This window comes from Myodes glareolus, chromosome 12, assembly GCF_982192425.1.
Source record: "Myodes glareolus chromosome 12, mMyoGla1.1, whole genome shotgun sequence".
Taxonomy (NCBI): Eukaryota; Metazoa; Chordata; class Mammalia; order Rodentia; family Cricetidae; genus Myodes; species Myodes glareolus.
This window is the reverse complement of record NC_142037.1, coordinates 78,737,340-78,751,393: the sequence shown is the minus strand read 5'-3', so window position 1 is coordinate 78,751,393 and position 14,054 is coordinate 78,737,340. Positions and strand designations below refer to the sequence as shown.

The 14,054-nt window shown below is 41.3% G+C and overlaps 1 protein-coding gene across 2 annotated transcripts in view; it reads right to left on the bottom strand.

Moving 5' to 3' along the window:
• Gpc6 (glypican 6) overlaps positions 1–14,054 on the bottom strand; it is a 1,010,052-nt gene that overhangs the window by 418,531 nt on the left and 577,467 nt on the right. The gene's annotated exons all lie outside the window — the stretch shown is intronic.

The window sequence follows — 14,054 nt, the reverse complement described above, 5'->3', positions numbered from 1 at the left end:
TGCCTCTTTTTCCCAGATGGGGCTTTTGGAGACTTGGGACACTGCCCTACAAAAGAGCTTATACTTAACTGTCTCTTTGATGAATACACTATTTCCTGGATGGTCTTATTAGTGCTGGGATGATTGGCACATTGTCTCTCAGGGAAGTCAAAGAAGCTGTATAAAAAATGTGTCTTAGTTTGTTCATGTGAAAGAAGTTGCTATTTTGACTTCTTTGCCCATCACTTGACTATTTCAAGTGTCATACAAGTTTTTGAACAGATAATATAAAATCCACTAGTGACTGGAGTGTCAAAATTCATCCGGAAAGGAGTATATATCGCCACTAACGACATCTCAGGCAATTGGCTTGCATCCAAATCACAATTTGAAATTTGCATCCTTCTGAGTTCGGATGATATGGCAGGGGATCTCAAAAGTTGAATTTTGGGTTACTAAGGATGTCAGAAATGATCTCGTACAATCAATCACACCATGCTCACAGTTTTACAAATCAGGAAGAAAAATCTTTATTGGCCAATGTCCTTTGAAGCTCAATAATCAGCTTTGTGCTCTCATTCCAAAATGCAAACGTTTTGATGTGTTTAGCTTTGACTTTTGGAGACAGGTTTTACGAGACAGAGTGCTGGACGGCCTGGAACTCTCAGGGCTTGAAGGTTTTCGTTTTTGCCTGTTTGCTTTAATTCTTCCTCTGACAGAATGTCCTACTGAGCCTGTCCTCTATGTGAACATCAAATGAGGCCATGCATGTGATGCCATGTGCAGATAGAAGTAGGCAGGGAGAAAGAAGGAAAATGAATGGGAAAAACAGTATTCCTACAATGCTGGCGCCCCTGCTGTTTCAGCTCACCAGTCAATTTAGATGATGTGAACTGAGTTAGAAAGCCAAGAACCTTGGCTTAGTCAGTGTTGTCCTTGAATAAGGCATCCTCTCCCGTGTAATATAAGCAGTTAAGATACAACTGAGACTATCCCAATCTAGTCTTGCATTAAACGATTGTCCTATATGTTTTCCTTATCTGTGCTATGCACTGAGGAAGTCAGTGCTTTTCTCAGAACAGTGAAGAATCCCTCCTGCTTGACAATGCAGACTATCCAAGCACGCCCGATATCTAGACAGTTTAATGTCCCCAGACATATTCGCCTTTCCCTTTATTGTTAATTGCAACCCAGCCAAGACTCAACAGCCTCAATTGCAAATCGTTTTTAAAAGTAAGATCTGAAAATTTCCTTCTTTTCCTACGAAGGGAAAGCTTTCCATTAAAAAAAAACCTCACAAATACACAAGTGGAATGGATAAGTGTCACCCTTATCACCTTCCAAAGCTCTTAAAACATCAAGGAGGGGCTTCCTGCCAATCACTTTTCACAGCCCTCCCTAAATTGCACTCCTTTTATCTGAGTCTCACATTGGTCACAGAAGAGGGATTATGAACCCTGTTTCCCAGCTATAACTTTTAATATGCATATATTCATTGTACATATGTATATACATTGTATGTATGTATGTGTGTGTGTGTGTGTGTGTGCATTCAAGCGCTTGGTGTGTATGGGAGGGGGCAGCAGAGGACAGCTGCAGGTATCACTGCTCTGGTGCCTTTTATGTTGGCTTTTGAGACAGGGTTTCTCACAGGCCTGAAACATGCCAATTCAGACGACTGAGCAAGCATCCCCTGCCTCTTCAGTTCCAGGGTTAAAGCCAATGCCACCAACATCAGCATTGTTTGCTCTAAGTATGGGCTCTGGGGGTTGATCTCAGGCCCCTGTGATTGCAAGGTTAACACCTGATTATCTCCTCAGTCTCCTTATTTTCATTTAAAAATTATTGTTTTGAGTCAGCCTGTGGGATTGAACTCCAGACCTCTGAAAGAGCAGCCAGTGCTCTGAAGTGCTGAGGAGTGAGTAGAGACTATGGGGTGGGGGACTAGAACGTGAACAGAATTGGGGAGCATGATGTAAAGCCCCCAAAGATTCAATAAATAAGTTAAAAAAAAACAATAGTTAGAATAACATGGGCAGTTCTCTGAAATCTCACAATCAGTGAGAGCCAACTGTGGTTCCTCCGCCGCAATTCTACAGATTGAGAAAGAATCATCTGATTTAAAATTAAACAGAAAGAAAACTAGTTGAGCTTAAATGGTGCCTTAGACCTGGTCCATGGATCATTGTGGTCTAGAGTTAAAGGATATTTAACGATGACTTCATTTGTTAATTTGGCCCCACGTAGGTCTTCTGTTCCAGGGTTGTGCTGGATTGTCATCATGGAACACTAGCTACGCAGGCCATTCATTCTTCAAAGAACTGTGAAATTGTTTCCAGGCTTCAGATAAACCTGAATTAATGAGGACACGTCCCTGTGCAAATGATCCCCCAAACCAGGACCGGGAAAATTCTGTTTGAAACGTTAAAGTACTTGAGAATTCTAATTTGTTTTAAAACAAAATAACTGTATTTTAAAATTAACAGTGATTTCCTGGCAAGTGTTCAATGTTGGACAGATAAGTCTCACTCGGCGGCTCTCTTAGAAATGACACAGAAAAGGAATGGCACTATTGGCAAAGAATGCTCAGGTTTTGAAAGTGTTTCTAGGAGGACACCTGTGCCCTGGTTTAGTTTTTAAGGTGGTCATTTCTGATGAGATCAACAGAGATTTAAGAGGGGACCCTGGAGTGGCCCAAGAGAAATCCTCCAAGAGTCTAACGATGTGACTGACTTGAAAACCGAACTAAGGACGTTGCTACTGCACAGCTGTCTGTGCCTGCATCAGCAGTGTTCCTGAAAAGGGGATCCCTCCACATTTCCTCTTGATTTGGATGACTAGTACTATTCTAGCTATTTCGGAGGATAATCACAAATAAATGCCTATGAAATAACAGAGCTTAGCCGAGTCGCAGTGCCGTGCAATCTATGAAGGGTAAGAGATCACTGGGACATCACATATAAGCAGCACAGTGTGGCCTGGTCCCATTAGCTCAGTGAGAGCCCACGGTGACTCAAGACCAGCACTGAATGCTCCCTGTCTTTCCTGTTCTCTCACGCCCGCCTCTCATCCATTCTCGCTATTGATTGCTGGTCCTGACAAATAGCACTGGTTTGGAACACAATGAGGGCAGCTGGCTGTCCACCTAGGAACCACAAAACATCAGGTGGGTTTCCAAACTGATGACACTGCCTGCAGTAGCCGGTCGTGATGCATGTCTCGGCCATGCATCTTACATTTCAACCACTGTCTTGTGAGCGTAGCTATGGTGTTGTTCAGACACTGACGATGATCTGTGCACAGAGAAAGCCATCTGTGCTTTCAGCGAAGGAGGAGATTGCTGGGTAAGGCCTTCATTTTTTTCTCATGAGTTTCTTATGAATGTTATCTTTACTGCATTGAGATAAATAAATAACTCATTTCAGTTTTATTTCCCATCCCATAAAATGCTTCTCAAGTAACTCGTTTAATGTTCAAAACCAATATTTGAGTAGGTGCATAATATAATTAAAATTTCATAAAAGTGCTAGAATCATAGTAACTCAGCAATAAGAAACCTTGTTTACTATACAAATAATTTAGTTTGATTTCTGTTGTACTTTATTTCCCTAATTCAGTACATACATCCATATATATACAAGCACATGCATATGAATCTGTGTCCACACATACACATATATGTAATGAACTACCTTTCCTCTCACATGAGGAATTCTGTTTGTAAGTGACTCTTGACAACCACCACTTCCTACTTATAAAGATCCAATAATTTCTTGCAGATTTATTCGTGGGTAACTTAGTAGGTGAAGACAGATGGGAGAATTTCATTTATATCGTCTGGATAAATGACTTGTCATCCCAGGAAGCTGTCAGGTACTACGGCTTAATGTGCAGCCACATTATATTGAGATGTGAGTGATACTGTTCCTCCACCAAACAACATAGCTCAGCGGCGCCAAACACTTAAGTCCTGACATAGAGACACATTCGGTGTTCATGTGTCTTTGTGTGTTTTTCTGATATTTTGTATTTCTTTAGAATTGGTAAGTTTGTCACTGATTCCCAAACTTTCATGCAAATAAAAATGAAGAAGGAAGTTTTGAAAAATTCCGGTGCTCAACCACATAAGCTCTGACAGGAAGAGGAAATGAGTGACTTAGGTGTGTGCTTTTGGTGTGCGGATTTGGGCACAGGGGCGCATGCATGCATATGTGTGTTTGTGTGCGCATGCATGTGTATGCACCAACGTGTGTGTAGTGTGGTCAGAAGTTAACCTTAGGTGTGGCTATGAGTCAGGCTACACACCTTATTATTGAGATGGTCTCTCACTTGGTGAGAATCTCAGTGACCAGTTTAGACTGGCTTGCTACACGCACAGGACTAGGATTGCGAGGTTTTGCAACCACACTCATCTTTTTTCTTGTGGTTTCTGGGGACTGAACTCATATCCTCACGTTTGTACAGAGAATGCTTTACAGACTAAGTTATCTGCCTCCTGGAATCTGAATATTTTTAAGAATCACCCCGAGTGATTTGGATGTAGACCCAAGGAAGTCCTTTCAAAGAAACACTGCCCTGCACTGAGCTCTGATCTTTGTGCTGACCCCTCGGCATCTCCTCCTGGTCTTATGACATCCTCTGTCCATTTAAGACTGGCTGTTTCAACGTCTACCTCATAAATGACATGGCAGAGCAAAGTTTAGCAGAGCTTCCCAGAAGAAATACGATGTGAGTTACATATTTGACTTTAAGCTTTATAATGGCCTCATTTTTTTTCTGAAAATCAGCTTTATTTCGATATCATTTACAAATAATAAAATCTACTTCCTTAAGTAAACAGTTGAGTATTTTTTTTGTATATTCACACAGGTATACCAGCATCACCAGAATCTAATTTTAAAACATTCTTATCATTCTGTAAACAAACATTATTGGCATTAGCAGCCAGTCTCTATTTGTTCCCAAACTGCCTAGCTCTAGGTAACCACTAAAATATTTTCTGTATCGAGATGCACCTATAATGACATTTCACATAAATGAAATAATATAATATTTAGTCTTTTGTCATTTGGTTCTTTGAATTAGCATATTTTCAGTGTTCATCACAAAAAAGCCATATTTCAGTACTTCATTCTTTTACATTATATAATAATAATTCATATGAAGGAAAAAACCTTATTTGAAAACTCAGGGAGTAGGGGAGGAACGGGGAAAGCTTGGTGGCCGGGGATGGGGGGGGAGGGAGGTAGGATGAATATGGGGTCAGGGAACAATATATTTCAACTAAGGGAGCCATTTTAGGGTTTACAGGAGACTTGATTATATATGGGATCCCAGGTCCAAAGAGAAATCCCCCAGATTGTTCTCTGGACAGAGGAGAGGGTGCCTGAATCGGCCGTGGCCCATGACCATACTGATGTATATTTTGCTTATCACCATAGATCCTTCGTCTGGCGAAGGACAGCTATGCAGTCGGAGGCCCACATTGGAGCAACGGATTGAGCCCCCCGAGGTCCGGAGGGGGAGCGGAAGGAGGAGGAACATGAAAGACGAAATCAGTACTGCGAGGGATGCTATCACCCACTGATACAAGGGAACGGATCTGATGAGAATTTACCAGGGCCAGTCGGACTGGGACTGAACGAGGACGTGATCTAGCCAGATTCTCGGAATTTGGCCGGATTCTCTGACTGTGGCTGGCCTGGGGTCTTTCTGAAATTCCATTGACTATGACACTGGGACCTGTTTCCTCTGCATATGCTGGATTTTGGGGATCCAGTCTGTTTGGACGCTCGCCTTCCTGGACCTGGAGGGAGGGGGAGGGAGCTGCAGCTTCCCACAGGGCAGGAAACCCTGACTGCCCTGGGGGACGGAGGGGAAGGAGGGGGGGAGTGGAGGGAGTGGGAGGGTGTTGGGAGGGGGGGCGGAAATGGAAACTTTTATAATTTAATAAAATTTACTAAAAAAAAAAAAAAGAAAACTCAGGGATGTAATGAAAAGAAAATCCAAACTTAGAGAGATATACATGGATCTAATCTGCATGGGAACTAGAAAAAGGCAAGATCTCCTGAGTAAATTGGGAGCATGGGAACCATAGGAGAGGGTAGAAGGGGAGGGGAGAGGAAGAGATAAGAGCAGAGAAAAGTATATAGCTCAATAAAAATAATAAAAAAGAAAAAGAAAAAATATATAAAGAGAAAAAAAGCCCAAATCATAATAGCCCAAATGTCCATGAAATGACAAATTAATAAATAAGTTTGTCCTCATTTTTTAGAACAAATTAAACTGGTGAAATTAAATCCTAAGATTTTGGTGTCTATATTTCCATAGGTAATCTAAAGGGAAATAGTAATGAAATAATGTCCCACAGGCTTCAAGTGAGTTGGTAAACTGGAGTAGGTAGGCCTTCTGTCCATGTGTTACTTTCATAGGTCAAATAAAGAGACTGCCTTGGCCTTCGATAGGACAGCAGCTTAGATAAGCAGAGTAGACAGAACAGAATGCTGGGAGAAAAAAGCAGAGTCAGGCAGATGCTATGAAGCTCCAGCCCGAGATGGACACTGGTTAAACTCATGCCGGTTAGCCACAGTCAAGTGGCGATACAGATTATTAGAAATGGGTTGAATCAATATGTAAGAGCTAGTCAATAAGGGACTAGAAATAATGGGCCAGGCAGTGTTTAAATGAATACAGTTTCCATGTATTTATTTAGGCTAAAGCTAGCTGGGAGCCGGGCTACTATTACTACAGTAGAGTACTTCTGTGAGCCTCAGTCCCTAACCTAGACCCCTGCTTTTACAATAGGTTTTGTACTTTTGTGACACCGTGGCATCCGCTCATCTCCAGACTCAGGTTTACCATCGTAAAGATTCACTCATTTTCTGTAAGACATTGATTAGAGAAATTATGTTTTGGTAATTCACATTTAAGTGCCTAAATTGGCAACACGCTCTCCTTGACAACGACAGCACTAAAATTCTCAAATAAATGAACCGTCAGTGGCCATGAAAAGAGTAGCGTAGTTACATGTGAAACACAGAATGCGCAGGAAGGAAGATAAACATCACTGTCTACGTAATAAATGGTCTGTATTCGATTGAACTGCTTTGAAAATCAAGTATGGTGGTCATAAATATCCTGGTCCAAGTGCTCATCAGAAGTCTGAGAGGCAGACTTTCTAGCGTTTGACCCGAAGGCAAGTAGTGAAAGGACCAGTTCTGAATCAGGAAACCGAAACGCTTGTAGAGAGTGAGGAATTGGTGTGGCTTTTGAAGTACCCACGGCGGCGAGGAGATTGTCAACAAGTACACTTGACAGAGTCGAGAATTTCCTTCCTGACAACTGCTTTGTGAGCACGGAACAGCTAACACGCAGGTGAGAGCAAGGGCTGACCGCCTGCCACTAACACTCATGATTTCAACATGTACCCACCCATATATGCACGTCCATGTCCCTATGCCACCCTCAAACAGAGTGTGTGATTTTACAGCAGTTAAATTTTACACAGATATCAAAGCACAAGCTGAGCACAGAAAAGCTAGCGCTTAGGTGGGAGCAGAGCCTGAGCGCCTTCCTCTACCATGTGTGATTCCAGCACACACCACAGCCACCCTTCCTCTACCATGTGTGATTCCAGCACACACCCACAGCCACCCTTCCTCTACCATGTGTGATTCCAGCACACACCCACAGCCACCCTTCCTCTACCATGTGTGATTCCAGCACACACCCACAGCCACCCTTCCTCTACCATGTGTGATTCCAGCACACACCCACAGCCACCCTTCCTCTACCATGTGTGATTCCAGCACACACCCACAGCCACCCTGAGAGCTCTCTATCACCCGCAAACACAGCCCACGATTTTACAACAGTGATAAACACACAGACAGCAAACCACAAGATCTCTCTTAAGATATCCCAAAGACAAACCTTTGCACAATAGACAGGCAATCTCCACCTCCTACCACCTGTCTACTTCATCATGATTGCTATAGAATTCTCTTTCTGGACCACAGTGATGTCTCAGAATAAGGATCCAGGAAGTGAACTAATACTGGCTAGTTTAAGGAATGAAGAAACACTTTTTTGTTTGTTTGTTTGTTTGTTCAGAGGCCTCAAAATTGAGAGGTAAGGTATACAGATTGACTTCCTTCTTATTCCCAGTATTTGGAGTATTCAGCCTACACGAGTTTCTTACACTTTATCACTTGGCTAACTGAAGCACCAGGCTTCACTAGATATCATTTTTTTTTGTATGGGTGTTTGCGAAACTGCATCATATTGTCCCCAAATTTAAAAGGATGGCTGTGCTTTATACATGAATAATGACACATCTATGTAAGAAGAGGTGCATGAAGTTTCTTTTCCAGAATGCGTGAGTAAGATAAAATGGAGCTGGCCACCAGTGGAATCTGAGTTAGTTACAGGAGTCTGTTCAGGAAATGAATGAGGGGCCAAATTCAACTAACTGTCCACACTGCTTTCCCACGTAGGAGAGTCAGGGTGTCCCATTTGAACGTCCTGGAACATGGATCATTTAACACACTTGGATTTTAACCATCATCCCCTTTGGTTTTAAGTTGAGTCTAACTGGCAGACACATCCAGGAGTGAAATTAGGTTGAATTCAGTCATGAACAAGAAAGAAACACATTCGGATGGTTCTGATGGAACTCCTGTTTCTTGAGAGCTTCCCGAGAGGGCTTTGGTGAGACTATGTGTCATTTCACAGTCAGAGTTATCTGAGGAAGTGAGCAATGGGCTTATTAGTTCTGCTTCTGCAGAGAAGGAACCTGCGGTCAGGGAAGAGAAGCAGCTGCAGAGCCCGGCTTATTGTGTATCATGCCCAGAGATCCACAGTGGGGAGGTGGCGGGACACTGAAAGACACGTCCGCTCAACCTGAACTACTTTGTATGTTGTTGTCTTTGTTTAATTGAAACAGAATGAGGAAGCAATCACCAAAGGGACTTATCCTATTATTTTGGTATTTTCTGGTCAATCATATTGGTAAGCTAGAGACCCTGCTTTTACAGTAAAAGAATATAGCTAAGGAAATCTCAAGATGGTTGACAATAAAATACTACTTTGGATAAAAAATGTGTCCTTCCTGACTAAGTAGAAGAAAGTAAAATCATTATTCACAGTCTTTATCCTTTAACAGAAAATATCTGACTATGCTTCAACTTTAGTCTTTGCATTTACATGTAGACTGTTTATATGAGAGTCATATAATCCTCCCTCATTCCCTATAGATGAGCTAAGAGACTGTATGTCTTAGCAGTGAATTCTTCCTTTACAGCTGTCTTAGTGAAAGAATTGTCTGTCTACATATTTCAGAAACATTTACCTGTCTCATGCAGCACATCACATATAACAGTCTGTGGATAGATTATTTCACTGTAGGTAAAGCTGTTCAAATCCTTAGCCAAATATACAGTAAACAGAAGATTACACAAGAAGCTGCCGGGGAAACATATGGCCTTTGTCAACAGTGAAATCTCTACAGTGTGCAGTATCATTAACAATGGGCTCAGTAGACTCAAACACAGAGTCACACATGTTCACAGAAGCTCCAGCGACTCACACGTTTGCCCGCGACAGAGCCCACTGACAGTGCCTAGCTTCTATTTAAAGGTATACAGGAAACGGAGGGGTTATGTGAGATATAAATTAATTGACACTCCTAGGAGAAGCAACAATATGCCTGCCCAAAGCTGGGATGTTATCATTTCAATGAGTCAGATCATTAAATTTGAATTATGGCCCATAACAATTCACTAGGCTAAAATTATGAAAAGCTGGTCTCCTGCCAGTAGAATTAAACCCATACTACTTTATTTTCAGCTAGAATAGTCAAACATATGTGTCACGAAGCAGCCTTCCCTGGTGCAATGAAGATGCAAATTGAAAGCTACAAGTTATGGCTCTAAGCAGTTTTTACCCTTATATACGGGAAAATACAGATTATTAATATGTAACTCGCATGAGGCTCCTGACGGTTCTCTGCCTGGAGAGATGATAGAATATTACAGGGGTCCATTACCTTTAATCTGCACACAAAAGCGTCCTTGGTGGCCTACACAGCTATTTGTCTATTTCTAACACATTTTTTTCCTGACAGATGAATGGTTTGTGTGGGGGACATATTTAACCAGCTACTTACATACCTTTCAACCATAACATCTCCCTGAGCTTGCTGCAGGTGACCTCCTGAAGCACTGGGTTCAAGTGCTGCCCAGAAGATGCCTGCCCAGTCCTGTTCCACGCTTCATCTGGGCTCATCTGAGTGGTCAGATGGACGCAGTAGATGGAAACCTGTGCATCTACTGAACCTATGCTATGGAAGCCATCATGGTTTCAACCTGTTTTATTAGGATGCTTGAAGATAGTTCAAGCCCCCTGATACTCAAGAAGTTCAGGATACCTGAAAATAGACAGTAAAATATTTCCAATTTCAGTTTTCCATGATAGCAAATGAAGAACTAAGAAACTGACCATGAGGTCATAAAGTGACAGACACACTCCCAACTGAGCATTCTAAACTCATTAGGACATGTAAGCCTCTCAAACTATACCTACATTATTTGTTACTATATTTACATATATTTATTATTATACCTACAGATGAGGTAGTTCCTACTTCCCAATAAGTAAATTACTTTGGGCAACAGATGGAGATCATTGCATAACATACAGCCAAGAGAAATGAAGAATCGTGTGGCTCAGTCCCAGTGGAAACATCTCCAAAAGGATTCTCACCCCTAAGGCTCAGGAAACATTGTGGAAGGGGAGGCAGAAAGACTGAAAGCCTCAGAGGATCAGCGTGTTTGTTACAACACTGTGTCTTCTAGAAACGTCAGAAGCTACACATAAAGTCTTGCCAACATGAGTGTCTAAACATGAGCTGAACAAGGGACAGGAACTATTCACGTGCCAGTGGGGGCCAGAGAAAGTCCAAGAGGCTTCTAGCCTACACAAACATGCCTGAAGGGATCAGGAGCAGCAACCCAGATTAACCCAGGGGGAGAGGGAAAGGCAAGCATGCAGGAAGGAGGATGGTCTTCTTAGGCCACGCCCTTCTTTACTGGGGCTGCAATGAGAAGGTGCTCCTGACAGCCTGGTGGGGAAACCCGGACACTTTTGCGGAGGCTGCCTTCTCAGGCTGATATTGAAACCAATCATAACTGATACCTAAATGAATACTAATGAATATTTTTATCTTTCTCCTTAAAAAAAACTGAATAGTCTGTGGGGAAAGAAAAAAGAAGTAAAACTCCCAGCAACAAAGAATGCTGAGTGGGAGGAACTGTCTTCCCCAGGGAGGAGCGCTCGCGTTAGTTAACCGATTCCAGATGGTCAGCTCTAAAAGCATACATACAACTAAGATCATACAGACGGAGCAGGTTGTATTTAGGAACATATGTAAATATGTATGTGGATGCAATAACTAATGAGAAAAGAGACTGTGAATTTGAACCAGAACACGGAAAAGTATATGGGAGAGTTTTCAGGGAGGGGGAGGGAGAAATGGTGCAATTATGGCATCATCTCAAAACATTAAGAAAAAGAATTAACATAGAAAATTAAATACCTACACAATCCCCATACCTTACCGAAGTTCCAGACAAAGAGATGTAGCAGTGTAATGGCGGGTGCTATTCTCTGTCACTGCATTTGAGGTGGATTTTTACACAGCAATAGGTAACTTGATTGTGCTTTTATCTGTGTCCTAAATACTCATAAGGGTGGCTTCCCTGTGAAACTTCAGGCTCCATGTAGAGCCAGCTGAGCTGGGACTTCCAAAGGAAATGACATGTTCTTTGAGAAGAGAAGACCAGCTTCACCTACAAGTTTTGTTAGGAAATTACTTTTTTTTTTTTTAAATAACCAACTCAGGTTTCTCACGCTGCAAATGGAGTGTATTGTTCTTTGATTCTTGGTTTTCAGAAAACAGAGAAAAGCATCACAGCCTCTACATCACACAACCCATTTCATAGCAAAAGGACGATCTCTGACCTCCACTTGAATTTCAGCTCTACTGCCTAAAGCGGCGCTATCTTAGGCAGGCGTAAACTTGGGTGAGCTGTTCGCTCCACTGGTAAAATGGGGTGCTGTTTCATGCACTTGTTTGTTTGGGGGGGACCAGATGATCATGCAAGTCAAATATTCAGGGCCTGGCTGGGCATGAGAATTGTTCAGAAGTTATGATCGCCTCTACTTTAAAACCTTTGCTTACCCTAGACCTATCTCCTCAGGCAAAGTCATTAAAATGGGGTATCAAAGGTAAAGTACACATTGCATTGTACATGATAATTAGATCATTCAATCCACTTAACCATTTTATATACATATACATACATACATACATACACATAAATTACATATAAATGGGAATAATAAATAAAAGCACTTTCTATTTGTCACTTTAAAATGAACTGTCTAAGGATTCTAGACACTATATGAACATTATAGCTTTCCCCGCGGGACTCAGAATCTGCTGGGGTCAGCTAACAACAGAAAACATAGTTGACTTTTGTCTCTCTTTCAGGTCATTTGTCACAAGATTGAATGAATGAAAGGAAGAAAGAGAGAAAAAAAGGAAGAGGAAAGAAAGAATGAAAGAAAGAAAGAAAGAAAGAAAGAAAGAAAGAAAGAAAGAAAGAAAGAAAGAAAACTGTCGCTGCCCTGTATTGACGGATGGGAATCAATAGAGGGTGTTTGTAGTCAAGAAGAAATGATGCTGTTCTGAATCATTACTTCAGGAGAAAGAAATGTGCATTTATTAAACCTTTTTAGTAAAAGAGGATTGAGAGAAAAAAAGTGATGCCAAACTCATCAAGACATGCCTTATTTTCCTAAAACATACAATAACATTTGGAAGGGAAAGATCTTTTGGGTATCTTTCCTTAACATAAAATTTTGCCAAACTGCCATAAACTCAGAAGGCAGCACATTGCAGTGACTGAGATGTGAGCTAGTGCTGGGGCATTTCCGAGAACAGCGCTGTGTATGCACAGGAGAAGAGGCTAGGAGACAGATGCTGTCAGTATCATCTTCCCAGAATACGAAGGACAGCATGTCTACTATATATCAAATGTATAATAAAGAGGGTACACAAAGAGAGATAATTAACATCCAAAGAAGCATCATAACTTAGGGGTTTACAGAGCCTGTAAATTTAGTGTTGCTAGCAGACTAATCACCAATGCAGGAAATGGGAAATGAAATAAGACCTTGGTCACACTGCTGTTGTAATGCACAATGCCACTCTGTGTGGCTTTGCAAATTGGAAGCTACATCACCTTATGCAGAAATGAGAAGCTGCATAATAAACAGGAAGCCTGAGAATGATAGATCATGAGCAATAAATTAGCCTCACATTGTCATAAACACATGCTAAATAAGGAAGCCAGGCTTAAATAAATCTGACACATATCCAGTACCGACAGTAATTGTGGAAAGCACACGACTAACATTTGCTTCCCTCTGCTGCAGCCACTGACCAGGCAGCCATGGCTTATTTGGAGATATTTTACATTTTAATAGTGAAAACATATTTTATTGCCTTAATCAAAATAGGGATTGGTTTCTTTGGGTAAGTTATACAGGAAAAGTAATTTAAGACTTCAATTCTGGAATTTGTCCGCTAGCATGAAAAATGTCCTATCTGGTAAAACTGAGGAAAGTGGCTATTTTTAAAAAAAATAAACAGTTATCTAGAATGGTAGATGTCTTATTATTTCTTGCCTGTATGTATCTATACTTGAAATAGAGTAATAACCTCTTCAAAGGGTTTTGGTGACCTATAGCAATGGGATTTTGTAATAGTGGGGTCAACGTGATCATTATCTAAAAATCTGTCCATCCACAGGTAGGTTCCAGGAGGGGAGAATCTCCCCCTTTCCAACACAATTTCTGCTTTTGTTTTTTTGTAATTCTACTCTATATTTGGTTAACATACTAGATTCAATCCAACTCCTCAAGAATATTACACACAGTAACTATATTAGCATTGCAAGCAATTAATGGCATTTGTAACCTGGCATTATGCTTAAATTTAGGCAAAAAAAAAA